General features: G+C 48.7%; 1 long non-coding RNA gene across 2 annotated transcripts in view; it reads left to right on the forward strand.

Annotated features, from left to right (window-relative positions):
* LOC138246205 (uncharacterized) overlaps positions 1-25,566 on the forward strand; it is a 40,191-nt gene that overhangs the window by 9,288 nt on the left and 5,337 nt on the right. For both annotated transcript variants that reach the window (XR_011194241.1, XR_011194242.1), the window contains exon 2: positions 9,154-9,222. This is a non-coding gene — a long non-coding RNA (uncharacterized lncRNA). The remainder of the gene's footprint in view (positions 1-9,153; positions 9,223-25,566) is intronic.

Below are 25,566 nucleotides of genomic sequence, written 5' to 3' on the forward strand. Positions count from 1 at the left end.
AGTGCTGTAAATAAATGTTTTAAGGTCACACTTCACTACTGACGTTGGTTCCAGTACAAAAAAAAAAAAACGTGTATACACATGTTTGAAAAGTTTAGGCTATGAGGCTAAGTTTAATGCTCCCAGAATGCTCTCTGATTATATGCAAATGAAGTGTCATTTAGTAAAATGTGTTGATGCATGATAGTATTTCCCAAAAATATTTCTAATGGAAAATCAGTGTAACCATTTTCAACACGATTATGGGAAGCATGAAAATAAACAAACACTGACAAAGCCAACTGATCTGACATATTTTTATAAGTCTTTTAGTTTCATCAATGCGTGTCTTGTTTTGACATGGCTTTTGTAACACTTTATTGTTGTGGGAGCTACCAGGCCCTCAACATTGTAACAAACACTGGCAAACCCCCCCAAAAAAGTTTTTGAACTCTCTAAAAGCACACCAGTGGCATAACAAAGGCCCCGCAGCCGCCCTCCAGGGGGCCCCTTCAGCACAGCACCTGCCCTGAGTGAGTCTGGAGAGGGGGCTCCTCCATGTTCTTTACAAAGGGGCACCCTCCAGTTTAGTTACGTCACTGATTGCCACTGTAGTTCCTGACACTGAACAAAACTACTTTGTGTGGCAATATGCTCCTTGTGGAAGAGCAGAATGCGATCACTCACAGTAAAGCCGGCCGAAAGAGAGAGAAATAGAAGTTTAATAAAAACAAAATGTCTTTGTTAACACCAAACCTAATTAGGGACCAAGACCCACATGTTGGTAGCTTTTTGCATGTCGCAAACAGCGACTTTCGCTGTTTGCGACATGCAAAAAGCACACTGCGATGCACAAACCCAGTTTTGCGATTCGGTAACCTGGTTACCGAATCGCAAAACGGGTTTGCGACTCGCAATTAGTAAGGGGTGTTCCCTTCCTAATTGCGACTCGCAGTGCAATGTAGGATTGTTTTGTGACCGCGAACGCGGGTGCAAACCAATCGCAGTTTGCACCCATTTCAAATGGGTGCTAACACTTTCGCAAAAGGGAAGGGATCCACATGGGACCCCTTCCACATTGTGAATGTCACTGTAAACATTTTTTCAGAGCAGGCAGTGGTCCTGTGGACCACTGCCTGCTCTGAAAAAATGAAACGAAAACGTTTCATTTTTCATTTTTGTTATGCATCTCGTTTTCCTTTAAGGAAAACGGGCTGCATTAAAAAAAAAAAAAAAAAAAAATGCTTTATTGAAAAGCAGTCACAGACATCGTGGTCTGCTGTCTCCAGCAGGCCACCATCCCTGTGAGGGCCGCCATTCGCGAGGGGGTCGCAAATTGCGACCCACCTCATGATTATTCATGAGGTGGGCATTTGCGAAGCCCTTGCGAATCACAGATGGTGTCAGGGACACCATCCTACATTCGGATTTGCGACTCGCAATTTGCAGGTCGCAAATCTGAACCTACCTACATGTGGCCCCAAATTCTTAAAGAAAGTCACAAAAGTGCACCCATGGTATATGTTGTACCCTGTAAAATATTTGTGAACTGTATTTTAGCATGGGTAAATACGATGTGTAGATTTGCTCATGAAAAAATCTATTGAGCATTTGCAAGTTCATTTTCCCTCCAGCCACTTTCTTCCCAACCCTGGAAGAAGTTCTAATTCTGCCATTGTCAGGAGTAAATGTCCAACCTTTCTTATTATGGGAAAATATTAGAGAGAAGCTGGTAAAAATCTTTAAAACATGCAGGTTAGTAGGTTTGCAGACTCAAAGGCATTCCAGCCCTAGAACTATTGCTTACTGCTTCCTCCAGCCCCAGTATGCAGATCTGCAGAAAGGTGGCAAAATAAGGAAATTGTTACAGTAGGGATTGAAACTGCAAGTATTTAAGCCCTACTATGGTAGTAGCCCTGACATAATCAGAGAGGCTATTATCAGAGCACTTACATAATGAGATTGCTGCCATAATTTGTCGCCACACTACATGGCACCAAAGGGACAAGTAGATCTTTTTACAGGACAAGTAGATTTGAGAAGCAACCTGTCCACTGGACAAGTAGATATTTTAATAAATTCCACACCCCTGCATTAGTAATATAGAGTTTAGGGAGGGGGACTGTCCTTTCTCAGGAGTTCTGCCTTCAGCTCCTTCTAATGTTCAACCCTCACAATCTCGTGCTGCGGGCTCCTCATTAGGTATTATAAGGGGCTCCTTGTTTCGTGAAGTTGGGAGGGAAATGGTGAATCAGGAGCAATCCACAGAAGGGGTCCCTAGAAATAACGGGGGTAAGGATGCTCAATTTGCGACATCCAGAATACTGCCCCTTCTAAAACTGCCGCCTGAGTGCTGCCCATACGTGGCAGTATTAGCTGGTGTCCCCCCCCCTTGAGTTTCCCCACGATGAGTCAACTGAAAACCTGCAGAATAAGGTTTGACACTGGCTGAGACAAAACACTACTTTTCATCCCATGGAATCTAGGAATATACTATTTGTGCAAAGAGTTGAGTGGATTGGACCTACAAATAAATCCATGGAGGGGGACTGCGTGGTGATTCATAGTAGAACCCCATATATGGCGGGAAGGTTGATTTTCACTGCCAGGCAACCTTCTATGATGGGACCTTGCATCAGGATTTTGCCATTAGGAGTTTTCTATAAGCGCACCACCCCGTCGGTAGCTATGGGTTTCAATTATCCAGAGCAGAGATTAGGGTTGTGCTCCGCTCCCAAGATACTGACCAGAAATAGGTTCACCCCTGTGTTATCTTGGTGAATTAGATTGATAAACTATCACTGTGCCTATGGGGGTTCTGGCTGGGGTTAAGCCAGATGTCTGGAGCCCTCAGTAGGGTATTACCGAATGTGCACCCAGGGAACTAAGGGGGTCATTCTGACCCTGGCGGCCGGTGACCGCCAGGGTCACCGACCACGGGAGCACCGCCAACAGGCTGGCGGTGCTCCCAAGGGCATTCTGACCGCGGCGGTTCAGCCGCGGCCAGAAAGGGTAAACCGGCGGTCTCCCGCCGGTTTACCACTGCCCTACAGAATCCTCCATGGCGGCAGAGCGCGCTCCGCCGCCATGGGGATTCTGACACCCCCTACCGCCATCCTGTTCCTGGCGGGTCTCCCGCCAGGAACAGGATGGCGGTAGGGGGTGCTGCGGGGCCCCTGGGGGCCCCTGCAGTGCCCATGCCCATGGCATGGGCACCGCAGGGGCCCCCGTAAGAGGGCCCCACAAAGTATTTCAGTGTCTGCCATGCAGACACTGAAATACGCGACGGGTGCCACTGCACCCGTCGCACCCCTGCAACTCCGCCGGCTCCATTCGGAGCCGGCATCCTCGTTGCAGGGGCATTTCCGCTGGGCCGGCGGGCGCTCTTTTGGAGAGCGCCCGCCGGCCCAGCGGAAATGTAAGAATGGCCGCCGCGGTCTTTTGACCGCGGTGCGGTCATTTGTCGGTGGGACTATGGCGGGCGGCCTCCGCCGCCTGCCATAGTCAGAATCAGGGCCTAAGTTTCTTTTCATGGAACTGTGCAGGTCTGGGGAATAAGATCTCCGACCCTCAGTGGATTACGTTAATCTCCCAGTATGACACCATATTACTTCAAGAAACATAGGCACAGGAGCTGTTTTCTGTAGAGGGTTTCGAGACCCACGTTGTATTAGCAACTCCTTCACAAGGGTCAAGAGCTAGTGGTGGTTTGGCTCTATTATTCCGAGTAACTGCACAGCTGTGAGTTGTTCCAATCCATCTTAGGCACAGTGGTATACAGATATCTTGGGTTGTGGCTTCTGAAAAGTTTCATTTCATTGTTGTAAATTATTATAACTCAGTTTGTTACTTGGGGTGTCAGATCAGGTCACTGATCCAAGCACTTCTGATCTTGGAAGAGAGGTTGGCCCCTAAGTTGTGTTGTTTTAATGTCCTTTTAGCGGGAGACTTTAATGTCAAAATAGGAACAGCCCCTCTTGGCATAGATCCCCTCCTTATGGAAGAATGGGTATCGCATGCAGAACCCCCGGACCCTAGAGGCAAGCTGCTGGTGACTGAAGTGAGACGTGCTGGTCTCTGTAATATGCTGGAGTGAGTGGCAAGCTGTGACTTACTCAAACCCACTTTTGTTTGGTGGGGAAAAGGGATTATAATTGATTATATTTTTATTTCTATTAGTTTTGTTGAGTGTTTTACCAAGGGGCTGATCCACAACCAACTGTTTAGTGACCATAATGCCATAGACGCTAGAATGATTACTCCCGCTCGTGGGATTGTGAACTTGACTCCAGGTGTGTTTGGGCTGATTCCAAAAGGCTAAGGTAGGAGGCTCATTTGGCGGAAAGTTTCGATCCCCATCCTATTGGTGGAGGTTGTTAAGAGATGCAGGAATGTGTTTTCTAGCTCCCTCTTACTATTTGAGGCCCCACAGTGGCTATTCTGTCTGATTTTCAGTCTCTGAATAGCAGCCTCTGATCCATTATGTTGGATCTTCAAGGACCGTTAAAAGACCATAAAGATGGATGGTTTGATAGGAATTGCTGTATTGCCGGTAAACTTCTCCACAAAGTCCTTAGGGTAGGTAGGTCTCTCTAAATCCCATTCCCCTATCCCCCTCAAGGGTGCTCAAAATGGAGATTCTATTTTGTTGCGAGTAGTCTGCGTTGGGAACGAGGATCTATCTTCTGCTCCTGAGGAGATGGAATCAAGGTACTTTGATAACGGGATGTCTTGAGAGGTAATCCGCAGTTACCATTTGTGAGCCAGGCAAATGCTGTATCATACAAAATACAAAAGGTTTGAGTGCCATGAACCAGCGTAATATCCTGGAGTTGGTGTCTTTATAGCAGGCTAACCATGTTAGAGGGGCATGGTTTGTGATCAGCGAAAAAAGGTAGTCCTAATAGGTAGTATTGCAAGCTTTCTATAGCCCACTTTATAGCCAAGCATTCTTTTTCTATAACAGGATAGTGTCTTTCTCTCTGTAGCAATTTCCTACTGATATATACTATTGGCTGCACTATCCCTTCTTTGTCTTTTTGGGAAAGTACAGCCCCCAGACCGACATCTGATGCATCTGTTTGTAAGCAGAAAGGTTTCTCAAAGTCAGAACAGTGCAGAACGGGTTTGGTTGTCAGAAAGTTTTTGAGAGTTTTATAACTCATGATTTGGGGAGCTGTTAATTCACCAAACTTATTTGATTTCTAAGAGATTAGTCAAAGGGGCCGCAAGGGTGGACTCATTCGGAATGAAACAGCGATAATATCCAACCATTCCTAAAAATGATTTCACTTCTTTCTTTGTTTTAGGGGGTGGCATGTTAGTGATGGCATCGACTTTGTCGACTTGGGGTCATATATGTCCTCTCTCTATATTGTATCCGAGATAGGCAATAGAGTCCCTTGCCAGTTTGCAATTCTCTGGGTTGGCTGTTAACCCAGCTTTGAGTAGAGTATGAAATATCTTAGATAAATGAAGTAAATGCTGTTCCCAAGGCTCACTATAGATGACTTTGTCATCTAGATAAGCTGCGCCATAAACTGTATGGAGCCTTAATATTCTGTCCATTAAGCGCTGGAGGGTGGCAGGGGCTCTGTGTAAGCCAAAAGGAAGTACCGTGAACTGATATAATCCTGACGGGGTGGTAAAAGCTATCTTCTGTTTATCTTGCGAGTTTAGAGGTATTTGCCAATACCCCTTTGTGAGATCTAATGTGGACAGGTATCGTGCTTTTCCTAATTGTTCAATTAGTTTGTCTACTCTAGGAATTGGATAGGTGTCAAAATCTGAAATAGGGCTGAGTTGTCGAAGGTCAATACAAAAATGGATTGTTCCGTTGGGTTTCGGAACTAAAACTACTGGAGAACACCATGGACTTTTTGAAGGTTCAATTATACCGGTATTTAGCATGTTCTGCACTTCTTGTTCAACAAGCTAGCTTTCTACGGGCCTCTGGTATGTGGTAGGGTTTCAAACGGACTATTATCCCTTCTTTTGTAACAATGTTGTGTTGGATCATAGGGGTCTTTCCGGGAGTTATTGAAAATTATTTGTTCTGTTGTTGTAATATCTCTATAAGTTGGGTTCTTTTCTCACTGGGTAGGGTTAATATGGGATACCCATTCTTGCAAGTCTTCCTGCCGAGGGCATAAATTTATCTCAAGAGGCTTTATGCTATTCACGAATAAGACAGAGTCCACATTTGGGGTCTGCAGGTCTCCTTCTTCCCATTTCTTTAGAAGATTGATGTGGTATATTTGGGTTTTCTTTGGTGACTCCGACATCTGCAGACGGTAAGTAACAGGGGTTATTCTCTCAACTACTTCATAGGTTCCTTGCCATTGTGCCAACAATTTATTCTCGGAGCTGGGTAAAAGAACTAACACCTGTATCATAGTGTTTCTTTTGTTTTTCTTGAGCCTCTTCTAAATGAGATCTGACATCTTCCCATATGGTTTGTATGTGGTCCTTCAGCTGTGGAGTATATTGGAGTATATCTTTGCCTTCTCTTTCCTTCTCTTCCTATTTCTCAGCAGCCATGTCTAAAAGAGTTCTAGGTTGTCTGCCAAAAACAAATTCAAATGGACTATGCCCGGTTGAAGCCTGAACATGAGTTCGGATGGCATATAAAACCAACTATAACTTCCTATCCCAATCCCTTCCTGAGTCCGATATTGTTTTCTTTAGGAGTATTTAGATTGTACGGTTATATCTTTCTACCAATCTGTCTGTTTGAGGATGATAGACCGAGGTGCGAATGTGTTTTACACCAAGTATTTGACATATTTGGGACATAAGGCGAGACATAAAAGGAGTACCCTGATCTGTTAATAATTCTTTTGGGAATCCCACTTGAGAAAAAAAACAATCATAGCATGGGCCACACTTTTAGTGGTCATGCTTGCTAGAGGAATAGCTTCAGGATAACGAGTAGCGTAATCCACAAGGACTAAGATGTACATGTATCCACAGGAGGAGGGGGTTAAAGGTCCCACTAAATCTATTCCTACCTGGGAAAAAGGAACATCAATAACAGGTAAGGGGTAGAGTGGGGCTTTTCGGACCATTCCTGGGTTAATGAATTGACACTTTGGACATTGTGCACAGAATTTGCGTATGTCAGAAAAAACCCTTGGCCAATAGAAACGTCAGAGAAGGTACTCCTCGGTTTTCTCCCGCCCATAATGTCCTCTCCCAACCTTACCATGGGCTAAATGAAGTACCGGTATGAGATACGGGATGGGTACTACTAATTGGGTCTTTTTATGTTATCATGCTGATCCTATACAGTAGGCCATTTTGGACAATGAAATAAGGACCCACCTGCCCTGTTGTTTCTGTGACTGCAGAAACCCAAGCGTATTTCAGCGCAGGGTCTTCCCTTTGACTGACTCTGAAGGGCGATGGACTCGATCAAACAGTCTTTTCTGTAGGGAACAAAGGAAGAGAATTGTTTCTATCAGCCGTTTGACATTTTTTTCTCTGTTCTCTTTTTTCTTGTCTGCTCAATTTCGGTTTCACCTTACCTGGGTTAATGGTAAAAGGAGCATCCGTGAGCCAAGGATCTGTTGTATGATCTCCGTTTATGCAGTATAAAGTTAGTATAGAGAAATCGTAATAGTCAGTTCCTATGATCACATCCTCAACTAGGCGGGGTATTAGACCTACTATCAAGGGTTCTTCCCACTCTCTCCATTTTATAGTGACCTCCGCTATTGGATATTGTTTCATGTCCCCATGGATACAACAAATGGACACTGATTCACCCTGTCGCCATTGTTCCTTTGTCAGTAGTTCAGCCTTAATTACCAATTTACTACACCCAGATTCAACCAATACCTTGATAGGTTTATTATTCACCAACAACTCTTTGGTGTATTGTGACGTGCTTCAGGCTGTACATAGTACCCTGCCCCTAGTTATTCCTATTTCCATTGGTTCGGGTTTTGTAGTCTGTGGAGACTTGTGTGCAATATGACCCCACTCCGCACAATGATAACATTGTGGGGTTTGATTAGGTTCCTTTTCTGTAAAATGTGAGCTGGGACTAACCTAAGGGCTTTTCGACAATCTGGGTTTGGGAAAAGAACTAACATATTTGTCTACTATAGCTTGTCCTTTAAGTGGGGTTACTCTAAAGTCGGGAGCCCGATGGAAAACACATGCCAGATCTATGGCAGATGTAATTGTGACATTCGTTTGTTGTTTAATCCAATTGCGTGTCTGGATTGGTAAGGCTCCTAAGAACTGTTCTAATAAGATTATCTGTATCACCTCTTCCCTGTTTGTGCCGATATGACTCAACCATTTTAGGCCCAAATCTTGTACCCTATAGTACAGAGCTCTGGGATTCTCCTTTGGTATCCATTTGGTTTTTTGAAACTTTATGCGATAATATTCAGTGTCGAACCCCACTCGTTCCAAAATAGCCTTCTTGATATCCCCATACGGAGTTGTTTCCCCTTGGTTTACCGCTTGGTAGGTGGCTTGTAATGTCCTTGTCAATAGGGGTGCCACATACTGTCCCCATCTATCTTGTGGCCAGTTTGCCGATGCAGCCACCCTCTCAAAATTTGTAAAGAAGGCATCAGGGTCTTCTCCTTCTTGAAACTTCTGCAATACTGAACTGAGTACATTTGGATGGTCCAGCATGGTGGCTATTGTTTCAGTCAGTTTTTAGATAGCTGTCTCATGGACCAGCTGATTGTTCGATAGTAGCCTGACGTTTAAGGGCATTTTGCAATGTCTCCTTATCATTCTGGCTTCAGGCAGCTGTTCTTTCCACACTATCTGTAAATGCCTTTGACCCTCAGCAAGTTGATTGATCATGTCTTCCATGGAAGGTTTTTCCTCCATAGTCCCTTTTCCAGGTAGGGATAAATCCTACTCCTGACACCAAGATGTGAGGCTCTTATTCCCCCCCCCCCCCCTTCAGGAGATCTCGGAAAATTAGATGACTCTTAATATTTGTTCTTAAGATGGCACTTTTCTTTATTTCTATTTACTGTTACCCTCCTTAAGTGGTTGTCTTAATAGTTTCTTTATTTGTTTTTCCTTCTGGTCTCTTGAGTTCTTCTTCTCGTCTCTTTCTCTCTCTCTTTTTCTTCTATTTTATCCTTTTTTTTTCTTCCTTGGTGGTCTGTCTTTTAATATTCTCTGGTTTGACTTTTTTAGGTGTGGCTCAGGGTCCCATGGTCACCGTTATGGAACATGAGGGGAAAACAGAGGACAGAGCGACAGGAGGTAAGTGTTGAGGCATGTTTATCCTTTAGTGCATAATAGGGAGAGGGTAAGTGAGGAGTGGTGGCTAAGTGTGAACACTCTGGGATGACTTCTCTAGACTTTGTGCTCCTTTCTTGTGCAATTGTGAATAGTGTTTCAAATTGATGACATAACAATAAGTATAACCAGCATGCGTTGATTTGTGCGAGTGTAGCTCGTTATAGGTATCCCTTGCTTCCAGCTGGGACTTATAGTAGGGTTTACCTCCCTCCCCCTCTTTTCTCTCCACCTCCCTTCTTTCGTGTCCTCTTCAACAAAGTTGTGGCCGAGTCCTGTATACAGGCACGTACCTGGGCTAGCCACGTCCCTCCTGTTGGGAAGAGAAAAGGGCAAGCATTGATCGTATTTCCTCAATTGATGTGTGAAGGATAGGACCCAACTCCTCATGCATAAACCGGCTTGGACTAGCCAGTCCCACCCCTAATAGCTTTCTGCAAAAACGATTTTCTTCGTGCTGAATAGATATCCAGTTAGAGTACCCCCAGATTCCAGCACCATATAATAGTACAGGTAAACATTTCATCTTGTAGATCTGCAGCAGACAAGTTCCCGCCAGGTCGTGGAACTTGTCTTGACAGACTCTCCATGATTTGTCAGTACCCTTTTTGGTTCCTTTGTGGAGTGCTTCAGAAAGGTTGCTATGTTAGGGTCCAGTTCGGGAGTGTCTCCAACCTTGTCTGGGATGTCAGGCCGGGGTAATTCGGAACGCAGTCAGTTGCAGACATCCCAGTCAAAGCTTTTGTGTAGACATTAAAGGGAGTAGTTCGACAGTGAATGAATTGGGGCCTGGTCAGAAGAGCATGGGTGAACATTGTAGTCGTGATCAAAGTCCAAGGGACATCATGTAAGGGTTGGAGCTCTGGGTGAGCCACGGATTCAATTTTTGAGTGTTTGGCATGGAGATTTGGAGAATGTGAACTGTAAGAATGTAAGGAGTGGGTTGACGATGCATCCAAATCATTGTCATACTTGGGAGGTTTGACGATGCATCCAAACCATTGTCATACTGGGGAGGGTAAGGTGGAGGATCTTTGGATGAGGGTCCAGGCGCTGAATAAGAGTGGTCAGGGATGAGGTTTTGAGATGTGTGGTTTAAGGCGGCTACATGTGGCCATCCAGGTGACTTGGGCATAGGTTCTCTCCCCCTTGTTCTTAGGAGTGAATACAGGATGTCTGAGGGGGGGGAGGTTACCAGTATGGGAAGAGAAAAGGGCAAGCGTAGATCGTATTTCCTCAATTGACGTGTGAAGGATTGGAGGGTGACAGAAAGAGCCCTGTTCATGGAGTGAGCAACATGGTTGTCAAGTGCTCCACAAGACTGTTTTCAAGGAGGTACTCTTCCATGATTACTTGTTCCAGGACGTCTTCCCTGTGGGGGTGTCTCTCACCCATTGTAGTGAGAGGAAGATGAGGCCCAGTGGGGGAGTAAAGAATGTACTGATGTATAGCTGCAAAAGGGAGGAGATAAGTGGGGGGGGGGCAGATGTGTGGCTGCTTAAAGGAGGCTGGCTGGATACAGTTGCCCACTCAGGCGTAGCCTGTAGAGAAGTTTACACTTGCCCTGGCTAGTTAGGGTGTGGGGGAAATGAGGAGTGTTGTAAAAAAAACCACTTGTCTTGCCGAGCCCAACGTGTCCTCGTAGCCTGGTACATTTGAGTTATCAGGGCGCTTTTTGTGTGCTTGTTGGCAAGATAAAGAGTGGACTGAATCGCGGAGCGCTTCCCTGTCTCCTGGCACCCCTGTCGGCTGTGTTAATTGCAGCGGCCGGAGTCTGGCCTAATAACTGTAGCAGTATGACAAAGAACAATATATCTTAAGTGCAGATAATAAAAAAAATTAACTTAACTGACACTTGAGCAGCAAAGAAAAACGATTCCCTAATGGTGCAGAGATCTTTTATGGCACTGTGGACAATCCAGTTGGTGTAGGGAATTTGACATCATGACAGAAATGATAGGAAATGTAGTCATTTAAACGTTTTATTCTGATTGGCTGCTGTAAAAAATGTGTTAATAAACAGCAAAGAAGGAAAAGCATAATTCGAAGCCTCTGGTCCTGACAAAGAATTGGTCTCCAACTGCTATGTCAGAGCCTTTGGCCCTCCGAGCTTAGCTCCTTGTTTCATTGGTTTTCTTCCTGTGCCCATGAGTATCAATGGGTTGAAGTGGTGCACAACCCATCTAGTCACCGTCAGAATATTATCCTTGACCAGCCATCCCAACAGCATGGCTTTGGGAGCACACTGATTAGTGCAGTGGGGCATGTGTCTGTACATGTGTAGGAAGTAGTAAAGACTTCATTCCTGGTCCCCTGAGATCCTGAAAGATTTGTTAAGTGTACACATAAAGCACTCCAAGTCACCATTTGCCTGGGGCCACTGTGGCGTGATCTTCTGATGATGGATCCTCAGGCCCTGGAACAGGGCCCGTTGTCAGTTCGAATTACCTCAGAGAGCACTAATGTATTTTCCAAGAGCATCCTTACTTTCTGGAATGTGGTCAAGTCTGTTAACTCCACATTGGGGCATCTGGAGTACCCATCCACCACTGCCACGATGAGGCCCACTAATCAGACAAACACCGAAAGGTAAGATTAGCGTTGGTCTATAGTGCCTCAGTGGCCTCTTCCTTGGCAATGGGTGCAGGAGGGCTTGCCCCTTCCATAAGCTTCCATAAGCTGGCATGACAGACATCTCCTCACCGCCTCCTCTATGAGCATGTCGGGGCCAGGGAAATAAAACTTCTTGAGGATGCAGGACTTAGCCCTCATTACAACCCTGGTGGTCGTTGTTAAAGCAGCGGTAATACCGCCAGCAGGCCGGTGGAAAAAAAAATGGAATCATGACGATGGCGGAAACCGCCAACATAGACAGCCACTTTAACACTCAGACCGCCACAGCGGTAGACACAAACACCGCTGCGGTAACACAAGGTTCTGCCCACTGTATTATAACATGCCTATCCGCCACCTTTTCCGGGGCGGTACCAACGCCATCAAAAGCACGGCGGAAACAGTACTTGGAACAGAAACCACTCACCTTTTGATACTTTACGAACAACCAAGACGCCATGGAGCCCGAGTTACAGGTCCTGCCGATGCTGGTCTGCCTCCTCTTGTATCAGGAGCAGCAAAGACGCCGGCGATGACCACGGTGAGTACTGCACCTAGCACACAGGGGAAGGGGGAGGGAAAAGAGAGTGACATACACGCAACATGTAACACCTCACCCCCACCCTCACCCACAACACCATACACACAAATACATGCAGCAACATTACATATACACCCTGTCACCCCCTGGAAGAACGCAAGGACAAAATGAAATGATTGTAACGAGTGTAATCATTGAAATATCAGATAAGCCAAATTCAAATATCAGTATATACAAATATGTACACCAACTACACAAGTACGGATATTAATGAAATCATTGTCAGTGGATCAGTGTCCCAGAATGCATGGGCGAAGCCCACACAAGATACCTGACTCGAAACGGAGAGAACATTGCAGGGGCATCAGATGGAAAATAAACAGGCACCTCAGGGGGAGGCGGAGGGGGGGCACCTCAGCCGGATGAACAGACGACGCCACTGCTCCACGAGGGGGCTCCATGCCCACTGATTGGTCTTGGGGAATGCAAAGCCACAGTCTCTCAAGTCTCTCCAGTGGGTGGGTTGCCCACTGCTTTATCCTGGGGAGTGCAAGGCCACAGTCTCACAAGTCTCTCCAGTGGGTAGTTTGCCCACTGCTTTATCCTGGGAGTGCAAAGCCACAGTCTCTCAAGTCTCTCCAGTGGGTGGGTTGCCCACTGATTGGTCCTGAGGAGTGCAAAGCCACAGTCTCACAAGTCTCTCCAGTGGGTGGTTTGCCCACTGCTTTATCCTGGGGAGTGCAAAGCCACAGTCTCTCAAGTCTCTCCAGTGGGTGGTTTGCCCACTGATTGGTCCTGGGAAGTGCAAAGCCACAGTCTCTCAAGTCTCTCCAGTGGGTGGGTTGCCCACTGCTTTATCCTGGGGTGTGCAAAGCTACAGTCTCACAAGTGGATAACAGTCTCTACTGGTCCTGAGGGGCATTTGTGCCCAGAGTGCTTCATCCTGCCAAGGACTGGGGTAGTGGATGCTCTTCTCCACTGGTTCTGGAGGGGGCTTTGTGCCCAGAGTGCTTCACCATGCCAAGGACTGAGGTAGTGGATGTGAATCTCCACTGGTTCTGGAGGGGGCTTTGTGCCCAGAGTGCTTCATCCTGCCAAGGACTGAGGTAGTGGATGTGAATCTCCACTGGTTCTGGAGGGGGCTTTGTTCCCAGAGTGCTTCATCCTGCCAAGAACTGGGGTAGTGGATGCTGTTCTCCACTGGTTCTGGAGGGGGCTTTGTGCCCAGAGTGCTTCATCCTGCCAAGGACTGGGGTAGTGGATGCTCTTCTCCACTGGTTCTGGAGGGGGCTTTGTGCCCAGAGTGCTTCATCCTGCCAAGGACTGAGGTAGTGGATGTGAATCTCCACTGGTTCTGGAGGGGGCTTTGTGCCCAGAGTGCTTCATCCTGCCAAGGACTGGGGTAGTGGATGCTGTTCTCCACTGGTTCTGGACAGTGCTTTGTGCCCAGAGTGCTTCATCCTGCCAAGGACTGGGGTAGTGGATGCTGTTCTCCCCACTGGTTCTGGAGGGGGCTTTGTGCCCAGAGTGCTCCATCAGGGGAACAGGTAGCATGATACTCCATGGAGGCAGAGACACACTCCACCCTGCTGCGACTTCGCCTGCCACCTGCAGATACAAACAGTGCTGGGACTCATGCCTCATGTACGCTGGGCAGGGTCCAGGATGTCTCCTGCAGCCTTGGATGGCTGGCCACTGGGGATGATTGCCATGTCAGCTGTAGGGGCACTGTCTGAGCACGTCGCGGGGCTGGTGGCGGTGGTTGCGGCGGTGTCTGTGGCAGAGGTGCTGGGGGTGGTGCATGTGTCAGCACCTGTTGAGGGACACAGCAGGACATCTCCAGCAGCCTCGGACGGCTGCCCACTGTGGATGATGCTGTGGACTGTTGCTGAGGCAGCAGACGTGCAGGTGGCGGTGTCCAACGCCATACAGGTTGATGTTCTGGTTGACAGAAGGGGTGACTCTGATCCCTCAGCCGCAGCCTCCATGCCCTGTCCTGACCTGCTCTTCGGCTTGTGTCCCTTCCCCACCTTTGATGTCGCTGCTGGTGCCTCGCCACTGTCCCCTTTTGGCTTGGAGGAGCCCTTGCTTGCTGGTAGGTGCGGCTTCTCCCTCCGGCATGTGGGCACCTTCTTCACCTTGGCAGGTGGCGGAATGGCCTGCTCCTTGGCCTCGCTAGGTGGCACACTGGCAGCCCTGATGGGTGCCGCCTGCGATGTGACCGGACTTGCTGAGACCACTGTGCTGGATGATTTGGTGGCTGAGGTGCTGGGCTGGGACCTGGACAGCCTGGCCCTAGGGGAAGGATGGGGGTAGGGGTAGGGAAGAGGTCAAAGTTTGCGAGGAAAAGTTTCTTAGACACACTGGGACGGGAAGATGGAGGGGGTTTGGGAGTGGAGGAAGAGGTAGTGGTTGTAGGAGGTGTACGTCTGCTGAATTTGGGTGAAGGTGCATGGGCCAGAGGCTGTTGTGAGGTGGATAGCTGTTGGGTAGCTGTGTGCCTGCGTTTGTGTAGTTTGGGAGGAGGGCTGACAGACACACTGGGAGAGGACACAGGGGATGTGTGAATGGTAGTGGGGGTTGAAATTGCACGTGAGCGGTGTGTGGTGATGGGCGTGCTGGTGATGAAGGTAGGGGATGAAGATGTAGTGCATGCAGGTGTGAGTGGAGACGAGACAGGGAGGGATGAGGAGGACGTGGAGGAGGGGGACACAGTGGAGGCAGTGGATGTTGGTGTGTCTGCATGGGGATGGTGCTTGTGTGAGTGCCTGTGGGATGTGTGGTGCTTATGTTTGCCATGTCCACTCTTGTGTGTTGATGTGTGTGCATGCTGGTCTGATGGTGTGCTTGGGATAGGCTGAGGTACAGGGGTTTGGGTCTGGGTAGAGGAAGGTGGAGGGGGGAGGCTGGACACAGGGACAATGGCTGCCATCATTGCTGACCTAGAGCCTGAAATGCTCTCTGGTGGGCCGCCACACCAGAATGAATGCCCGCCAGGTATGCATTTGTTTTCTGCAAATGCCTCTCAACACCCTGGATGGCATTCAAAATGGTTGATTGCCCAACAGTGAGGGATCTCAGGAGGTCAATAGCCTCCTCACTGAGGGCAGCAGGGCTGACTGGGACAGGGGCTGAGGTGCCTGGGGCGAAGGAGATGCCCACCCTCCTGGGTGAGCGGGCACAGGAAACTCGATGAGGGGCTGCTGGGAGGGCGGTGCTGGTAAGGGGGGTGGCGGCTGTACCTGTTGATGCGGTGGGCACAGAGGTGCCCGCCACCACAAGGGAGCTCCCATCAGAGGAGGAGTCGCTGTCGCTGGTGTCAGCTCCTCTCCCTGTCGTGGAGCTCCCCTTACCCCCCGTCCCACTGGTGCCTTCGGACTCCGTTACTTCACCCTCCAGGGCCATGTGGGATGCAGCTCCCTCCTGCTCCGGTGCCACTGCTCCTCCGCCAGATGATGCTAATGCACACAAGGAAAGGGTGACAAAACAAAAAGGGGGGGAAAGACACAAGAGATACGTGGTCAATGCCTGCAACATCACTACTGTTGGCGGACACAACACACAGTGAGCAGCCCTATGCACTAAGCCATGCACTGACAGGGCAGGGGAAAAGCACATGCCCATAGGGGACTCTGTCGAGAACCATTTTATTGACAGCTGGAAGCCATAGGAGCCTGACTAGGTGTAGAGGGCAAATACCACCTTTGGGGTTGGACTGGGAATGAGGCTGCAAATCAATAGATCTACTTTTGCGCGTCTGCCCTGGCCTAGGGGGACCCACAACCCACCTCCCCCGCCCAGACACCTCATCAAGTGCGCAGAGTCAGCTGAATGAGAGTGTACTCACCCCCTTGTGGCTGCTGTTATGCTCTCAAGCGCCCATCCAACTCCGGATATGCCACCGCCAGGATCCGGTACATCAGGCGGGTCATGGTGTGACGGGCACCCCTTCCGTGTTGGGAGGCCATCCCCAGCTGGGCCTCCGCCGTCTTCTTGCTCCAGCAGCACAGGTCCCCCCATCTTTTCTAGCAGTGGGTGCTCCGTCTATGGTAGACCCCCAGGGTCCACACTTCCTTGGCGATGGCACACTGCATGGGGATGGTGCTTGTGTGAGTGCCCTTCTTCTGGTGGGCGCTGACCTAGAGGAAAAGTGAAGTAAAAATGGATGTTACCCCCCGTACATTTCTTCTCACACACTGGTCACAAACCTCCCACCCTGGCCCAGAAATACATACACACAACATCCTCACATGCTGGCCTGTCAACCACCCCTGTCTCTTCCATTCACAACACTCCATACAATCATGTGCCATCCACCATGCACACAGTTTACTCACCTGTTTGTCTGGAGGACCGTACAGTTGCGTGTACTGGGGGAGGGCCCCATCCACTAGTCTGTCCAACTCCTCTGAAGTGAAGGCAGGGGCCCTTTCCCCAGACACTGTAGCCATTGTCGCTTCCAGACATAGGTCACAGTAGCACTTGCAGTGTAGATCCTCTCCTGTTGAAGGTCAGGTATCAAGTGAGTGCACAGATAGAAAATGGCGGTCATGTCCGCGGCGGTGCGTACCGCCACCGCCGGCGTACATCGTCATTGGCTCCTGGAACGCATAGGGCCCAATGATAACCAATGCTGAATAGCGCTGCGGTCTTCGACCGCCTAACCCGACGGTATACAACGCCAGCACAGTTACCTCATTAACCCTTGTCCTACCTTACAGGTCAGGCAGCTGCCGTTTCAGGGGGCCACATGGCAGGCCAACTAACTGCGTCACACCTATTTAGGCCAGGAATACGGACAGACAAAGGCACATAGAGAAAATTAAACGTTTGTGCTTAACAGCCTTGTGAAACCTATGTGGTGTATGACCCTCTGCTCACAGTTCTCCTCCATAGGGCACGTCCGCTGGGGCAGGTGATAATTATCACTTACAGACTTGATTGTGCAACAATCCAGGAACTGTGTGCCCAGTTGGAGCCAAACCTGATGTCAGCTATCCGCCATCCCACAGGAATACCCCCTCTAGTGCAGGTCCTGTCAGTACTCCATTTCCTGCCAGTGGGTCTTTTCAAACAACAGTAGCCATGGCATTAGGGATGTCACAGCCAATGTTCTCTAACGTGTTGTCCAGAGTGTTATCTGCCCTGCTGAAACACATGCGCAGCTACATCATTTTCCCTCAGGTGGAGGATCTGCTCACAGTGAAAGGTGACTTTTATGCCCTGGGACATATCCCCAACATCATTGGTGCCATTGATGGGACACATGTGGCATTTGTCCCCCCTCCCCCATCCCCGCAGGAATGAACAGGTGTAGAGAAACCTCAAAAGCTACCATTCTATGAATGTGCCGATGGTGTGTTTGGCAGACCAGTACATCTCCCATGTGAATGCCAAGTATCCTGGCTCAGTGCATGACGCTTACATTTTGAGGAATAGCAGCATCCCTTATGTGATGGGGCAACTCCAGAGGCACCGTGTGTGGCTAATAGGTGAGCCTAAAGTCCCCACCCAGTTTCATTTGCTGTCTGGGTATGGGAGATTCCCTAATGTTTGGAGGATGTCTAACAGTTGTCCCTCGATATTTGCAGGTGACTCTGGTTACCCCAACCTGTCATGGCTACTGACCCCAGTAAGGAATCCCAGGACAAGGGCAGAAGAACGCTACAATGAGGCACATGGGCGAACTAGGAGGATAATAGAGCGCACCTTCGGCCTCCTGAAGGCCAGATTCCGGTGCCTCCATCTGACAGGTGGATCCCTATACTACTCACTGAAAAAGATGTTCCAGATCATCGTGGCCTGCTGTATGTTGCACAATTAGGCTTTGCGACGCCAGGTGCCTTTTCTGCAGGAAGATGGGCCTGATGGTGGTCTTGTGGCAGCTGTGGAGCCTGTGGACAGTGAAGAAGAGGAGGCAGAAGAAAAAGATGTAGACAACCGAAACAACATCATCATGCAATACTTCCAGTGAGACACAGGTAAGAGGATGGAACTGCTTCCCACATCTCATACTACTGTAGGACCTAGCATAAATCTGCCTTTTTAGCTCTGTGTATGGACCCTGACTTGTCACTTTGGCTTTCTATTTCACAGATCTGAGTCCCACTTTGTGCCGTCTGCTATGTTTACTGCTGGCCTACAACTGTAACATTGGTGTGTGAACAAGTACATTGACATTGCTATATTTCAGAGATGTTGCAATTACACATTTGTGAAAGCACAGACTGACTCCAGATTGTTTTGTGATTCAAGGGTGTTTATTTCTGTGCTAATAAGTGGAGGGGGGTGTGCAATGGGCTGGGGTGATGGTGGAGGAATGCCCATGGCAGAGTCCAGTCTCTTGGTCTCACAGGTGCATTGCCCAATGGGGCATAGGGAGGGGAGCAATGGCAGTTTAAGGTGGACAGGGTGACAAAGTGGGACAGAAGGGTGACATTCAGGAGGGTCTTATTTCCTGGCGGGGGTCTTGGGAATGTTCTCTGTCTTGTTCCTGGATCTCAGGGACCGTTTGCGGGGTGGTTCTCCTTCTGCAGAGGTGGGGTGCTGGTGGCCTGTTGGTCCTATGGCAGTGCCTCCTGTCCACTAGCGCCGGCGGAGGTGGAGGGCTGTTCATCGTCCAGGCTAGTTTCAGGGGCCCGTTTGTGTGCCACTGTGTCCCTCATGGTGTTGACAAGGTCTGCCAGCACCCCTGCAATGGTGACCAGGGTGTTGTTGATGGACTTCAAGTCCTCCCTGATCTCAAGGTAGTGTTCCTCCTGCAGCTGCTGAGTCTCCTGAAACTTGGCCAGTACTGTGCCCATGGTCTCCTGGGAATGGTGGTATGCTCCCATGATGTTGGAGAGTGCCTTGTGGAGTGTCGGTTCCCTGGACCTTTCCTCCCCCTGTTGCACAGCAGTCCTCCCAGCTTCCCTGTTATCCTGCGCCTCTGTCCCCTGAACCGTGTGCCCACTGCCACTGACCCCAGGTCCCAGATTTTCTTGGGTTGGTGGGTTTGCCTGGGTTCCCTGTAGTGGTGGACACACTGCTGATTGACGTGTCCTGGGGACAGAGGGATGGGCCCGCTGGGTGGGTGCTGTGGTGGTGTTTCCTGAGCGGGGAGGTTCTGTGGTGGCTTGTGACAGTGGCAGGGGAACCGACTGTCCAGAGGTCCCTGAAGGGCTGGGCTGGTCATCTTGATCCAGGCATGCAGAGCTGCTGTCATCACTGTGGGCCTCTTCTGTGAGGGGACTGGATATGTCTGGCCCCTCCTGTCCGGTGACATTGGGTATGGGTCCTGTTGAGGTGTAAATGCATAGTTTTAGTACCCTCTACTCCTGTGCTTGCATAATTGTGTTTGCCCTTTTGTGATAGTTGGTTTGGGGTCTGTGTGGGTATCTGTACTGGACATGCTTTGGTGATGGTGCTCAGGTGTTGCATGCAGGGCCTTGGTATTGGGATGTGTGGGTTGTGTTAGTGGGACATATGTGAGATGATGGAGTGATGGGAGTGAGGGTAAGGGTAGGGGTCTGATTTCCAGAGATATACATGCAGATGTACAAGCAGTGTGTCCTTCAAGAGGGTGTAGCTGAAGAATTTGATGCAGGACTCAAAGAATGAGCACTTGGCCCTGTGCAGGGTGAGACCATGTTTGCTGAGGCGCTGCAGTGTGGCCTGAAGGTAGTGATGATGGCTGGCAAAGGTTGTTGAATGTATGAGAATGTCATCACTTATATATAGGACCCCCTGCAGCCCCAAACGTGTTTTCCGGATGGTGTCCTGGAACACTTCGGCTGCTGAGGAGATCCTGAAATTCAAACTTTTGTAGCACCATTGCCCCAAATAGGTTGAAAACCTGGTAATGTATCTGCTGTCAGGGTGGAGCATGATATGTGGGCGCTCACACACCAGGCAGGATGACAGCACACACCTCATAGAGAGCTGAGGCAGGCAGCTGGTACAGTGGAGCACCAGTGTGTCAGACATGGAGCCGGTCGTCGCAGAGGAGCTGCCAAGTAGGACACCAAATGGTCAGGCACAGTGTTGGTTGCCCATAAGGAGCTCTGTCCTTGTTGCCAGCGTTCTGGTAAGCAGGCCAGCCTAACCCTAGCTGCAAACTGCAGCAAGAACACACACTACACAATCCATGTCACTGTTGAGACTAGTCCTGAGTGGCCCTGCTCCCATTATTTATCCTTTCGGCTGCCCCAGGGGGAATAAATACTTCAGTCACTCCGCATAGGGAAGAGCGTGAGTAACTCAGTACAGCTAGACATTTTTACCATTTGCTCCTGGGTGTAAGTTGCCCCTATGGTGTCTAGCACTGTCTGTGAATGCTGGAACTACTGTATGTTTGGAGACCATCGTTCTCATTAGAATTAGAATATTCAAATGTTGATGACAAGGAAGTGGCTTGGGGCTAATAATTATTGGTATACACCTTCTTCTCCAACGTTCCAATGCTTGTGTTTGTTGTTCCTGGTTATTCTAGAATATTCTACCCTTGTGGCGCAGAATGTTCTAATAACATTGTTAAAAGCCTTAGCCTTGTTATATTCCCTACCCTAGTATTCTGGCCTATAACTGAGGAATAGGGCCTTTAGCTACATTTATAGACATCAGACTTGGGCTATAATAGTATATCAGCACATTCGCATAGCAAACAGAATGCTGCTACTACCTACTGCTGTTTCCCTGCATTGTAAGTTCAGTAACTGTGTGAAGCAGGGACATGTAGAAGGCAGTTGCAGTTCCTTTGCTCTATCTCTATTGGATTAGAAGAGCTTGTGGTGCTCAAAGTCTTTGGGCCTTGATCTTGGCAGTAACAGTTGATTTTTCAACAGTAAACCCGATTTAGATGTTAGCCAGACCATAGGCAAAAAAGTACCCGAATACAGATGACTCCACCAAGAATCTCCAGTTGCCACGACAACGGCATTGGCAAAAGGGGCTGATGGCGGGACTCCAGCCACCTTTACCACCGAGCAGAGTTGGATGTGCCTTACCACCAAGACAACTGTGGCGGTCTGACCTCCACAACTGGGTTGGCGAATTGGAGGGGTAAAGGGCACAAAACCTACCTTTTTCCACGTTTCTGCTTCTGTTTTGGACTGGACATCACCTGCCTTCGCTGCTGCCACTGGACCACAGAGGACACACAACCCTGCTGCAGCTAGTCTAAGATAGGGACACTGCATGTACTGTGTAAGTTGTATGGGCACTGCACATGAGCCCTGGGCCTCTGCAGTAATATACATGCCACAGCTATTTATTTTGACTACCTCTGACATGCACATGTCGGAAACACATTTGTGCCAGTGATGGATGAAGACACACTGGTAGACGCCACAAATCACACACTTACACAATTGTTATTGTGGTGTCAGCATTCATTGCCAAATGAATGCTGGCATCACAATAATGATGGCATCACACTTGTCACCATGTCTATGTGTGCACATTGCAAGTGAATCCTTACCTGTGATGTTGTGAGTACAGTTGTGTATGTGAGTCAGTATGTGTATGTGTGTGTGAGATTTTTATTGGCTGGTCAAGGTGGAGGTGGAGGGAGCTTGAGTGGTTGATGAGGCTGTGTCTGTATGTCTGCCACATGCATGTGGGTCTGATGTCTGTTGTGTATTTTGGCTTGTGTGTTGTGTGGCTGTGTGCAACCTTCAAGTGTGTGTTGTTGTTGTGTGGTGGCCATAGTTGTGATTTGTGCATTTGTGGGAATGTTTTTGTGTTGATGGGTGTATCATTGTGTTGGTTGTTGTGGTTGTGTTGTATGTGTGTGTAGTATCAATGGTGTGTATGTTGTTTCATGGAAGTATGGCAGTATGTGTTTTCTGCATGTAGATGTTGTGTCATGGTGGAATGACAATGGATAATAGCGAGTCTGTTGTGTTGTGCAGGTGGACACATATGGCTAAGGTACAGTGTGTGTATGTCACTTACCTCTATGCGATAGCCACTGCCATTGTACAATGCTCAATGGCTCCCACAATAATCTCCCACCATCAGCAATCCTCTGCCAGTACACCACCTGCATTACTGTTGCATCTAAATAGGGTCGGCTAGGTAGAGCCCTCCGTTGTGGCAGTCTGTGGCTCAGCTGCAATACATCTAAATATGTCAGACGGAACACCGTCAACTTGACAGTGTTTTCGAGTCCACACCAGCGGCTGATTGGCAATAATACCACCAAGATCTGAATCAGGCCCTTATTGTTTACATGCTGTCAGGCACTAACACCTGTTAACCGTCTTTTCTGATAATTATGTGCTCCAGTGATTTAAGTGGGCTTTAAAAAGGCCAGGGTCTCTAAAAGGTGCTTGGCCTAAGAAGCATAATTGAAAACCATGTAAAATGGGTGCAGCCTCTATAACTATGGGAGTGTTCTAATCCATGTGACCTAAAACAATGTCCAGTCCTCCTCATAATGTGGTCTACACCATGATCCTTGTCACCATGGTCTTCTTGGTAGGCTTAGTCCTCTGGTGGTCCCAAACGTGGTGGTCCTCCAGGTCCCCCTTTTCCTCCTCCTGGTCATCCTCCTCCTGTCTTTGATTCTCCTGATGAAGCTGATCCTGGTGTTGTTAGTCATTCTGTTGGCCCTAACCCTCGTCCCGATTCTCCAGGTCTTTTTGGGCTCCCTAAGTTTCCTTGTCTGCCTCTGTATCTCCCTCATTTCCTTCCTCCTCCTCCCTGTCCTCCCCTCCAGCACTTCATCCTGCTTGACCGTCTACACCACATTTTGCCCTACCCCCTTCTAGCCAAATGAAGTCAGCAAGTTATGACCTCTGAGAAGGGGCAGAAAAGGACACCTCAGTGAAACTTGTATAAAGAAATGGACACTACCAGGGAGACATTTAGAAAGTGGTTGACCTTTTACTTGTGGAGGTCCATCAGAAACCATAATATACCGTCCAATGTCAGAAATATAACTTGGTTTAACACTCACTTGGCGCACAATGTGTTGTGCCTGTGGAAGTGAGATGGATAGATTTGAGATATGCAGATGTCGCCATAATTTGCCTTAGCAACAAAAGTAAAACAGATTTACATTGGCATGATTAACTGTGGTTTTGCACAGGATGGCATTAGCTGTACTCTATTGTAGACGCCAATATCTTTATTTTCAGCAGTATACAAGAGACTAAACTGGCACTTTCAAAATATTTAAGAATCATAACATTTCGGAACCCACAGCCAGTTTTTATGTCTCTGTCAGAACCCTGTTCATAGTGCCACAGGGCGGTCAGAGATTTCTGGGGCCAACCACGGCAGTTGGGGCTTTCACTCATGATGTCCTGGAGCATGACCTACTATGGGTAGTGAGCTACTGTGCCAAGTACATCTTCAGCACTTGACTCTCAGTGGTAGCGCAGGTTGAGCAGTGCAAGGCTTCTTGGGGGTTCAGAGGTAGGTACAGAGGGATAAACACAGGCTCACAACTCAAATTATGCAGAGCAGCAGCAAAAAATTATTGTCCAGTCAAATACTTATTTTAATGAAAAAAGGAATATTTAGATATAATCCCAAAATAAATTACGACATCCACAAACACTACACAAAGTTCTCTGAGGGCAGGGCTCTAGCGTTTCATAGGTAGGTCTCTGAGTTCAACTCCCGTCGAGTTAGTGGTAGTGGTTATTCCCCATTCACTGTAGGCAACATTCAGGTTAAGCTCACTAGCAGTCGGAGTCTCAGGAGTTCTACTCCGAAAATCAAAAGTGCTCTGTAGCCATACCGTGATCTGGCAAGCAAGTTCCCCTAAAGCCATCAGGCCAGAAATCAGTCATACCTGCATCAGCAGGATTGGAGCCTGTGAGTGTGTGCCCTTTGCAGGCACTGAAGCTGCAGCTGCTGTCTCCCATACGTCTTACACACGCCATCCGGGGGACTGCAGTTGGTTTTCCTCAAGTTTCTCACACAAGGTCCTGCGATTGCAGCAGCCGGGGGGGGTTAGGGGGTGGCGGTTTTGATGCTCCTCTTGTGCTGGGTAAGTTAGAGGTGCAACAATCCTGGTACTGGTCCTCAGTCACAGCTCAGGCCTGCTAGGGTCACCATAATGACCTTGTTCTTCCGTTTATGGTATTGACCAGACCACAACTCATGCTTGGTCCCGGTGGCCCCCTCTGGCATACAGCATCTTTTCCTCCTCTGTGCACAGGCTATGGCCCAATCAACATAGCGACAGTCATCAAGGTGGTTCCACCTTGCATATGTGGTCACCGTCTTGTTTCTGCACATGGGCTACCTCCTGATCAGCAGAGCAGCAATCTTCACGCCAACCCCTCCTGACATACCGGCTCACTGGTTTAACATCACGCATGGGCAATAACCTGTTAGATGCAGCAACAGTCATGGTTCACTTCATGGTGGACCTCCTTTGGCATAAGGGGTCGCCAACTTTTCCCTGCACCGGGCAATGACCCAATCAGTGCAGCAGCCGTCTCCTCACCTCGCTTCAGGGAGCCACTTGCCAGGATTCCCCCACTGGACCTCAATCCCTCCAGTGCTCTCCTCTTCCTCACAGGGTCTTGGCAAGCAGGCAGGCTCTGGTGTTCCAGGCTCCAGGGCACGTAGTGTTGGATTTCCTGGGTGATGTCCCCTCAGGCAGTTGGGAAACTAGCAGGCATTGGCTCCCAGTCCAGGTCATAGACCGGCATCTTACAGAGTTTCTCCTCAGTGCACAGCCTGACTGGCTGCTGGACAGGTGACAATTTTTGGGGGCCTTTTCCAGACATCAAATGTGATTTAGATTGCTAGTCTTAGAAGTTTATGTTGCAGGTCTGCTTACCTTTGAAGTGTCCTCTCCTATACTCTCTGTTCCTCCAGAAAGTAGCCTCTCACAGCAGCAGGAGCGACTCCAAATCTGAGAGTCCCACATCACTGGCTATGGGAGTGACCAGAGGTCAACCACAGTGGTATACATATCGAAAGTGTGCCCCAGAGCTCACCTCTACTCTTTTTGCCTCTCCTTCCTGAGATCTGCCCAGGCCTTTTCCCAGTTGCCTCTCTCTGAATCTGAGAGCGCTCTTTAAAGTGTACTGGAGAGCCTGGCTCTCTCTTCCTCCAGTTTGTCACACCCAGCTTACAGGAATGCAGCAATATACAAATCTTCCTGTGTGGATTCCTCTGTCTCCTCTCCCATGTTTCTCCATTCAGCCCTG

Source organism: Pleurodeles waltl, chromosome 7 (assembly GCF_031143425.1).
Source record: "Pleurodeles waltl isolate 20211129_DDA chromosome 7, aPleWal1.hap1.20221129, whole genome shotgun sequence".
In the NCBI taxonomy this organism is placed as follows: domain Eukaryota; kingdom Metazoa; phylum Chordata; class Amphibia; order Caudata; family Salamandridae; genus Pleurodeles; species Pleurodeles waltl.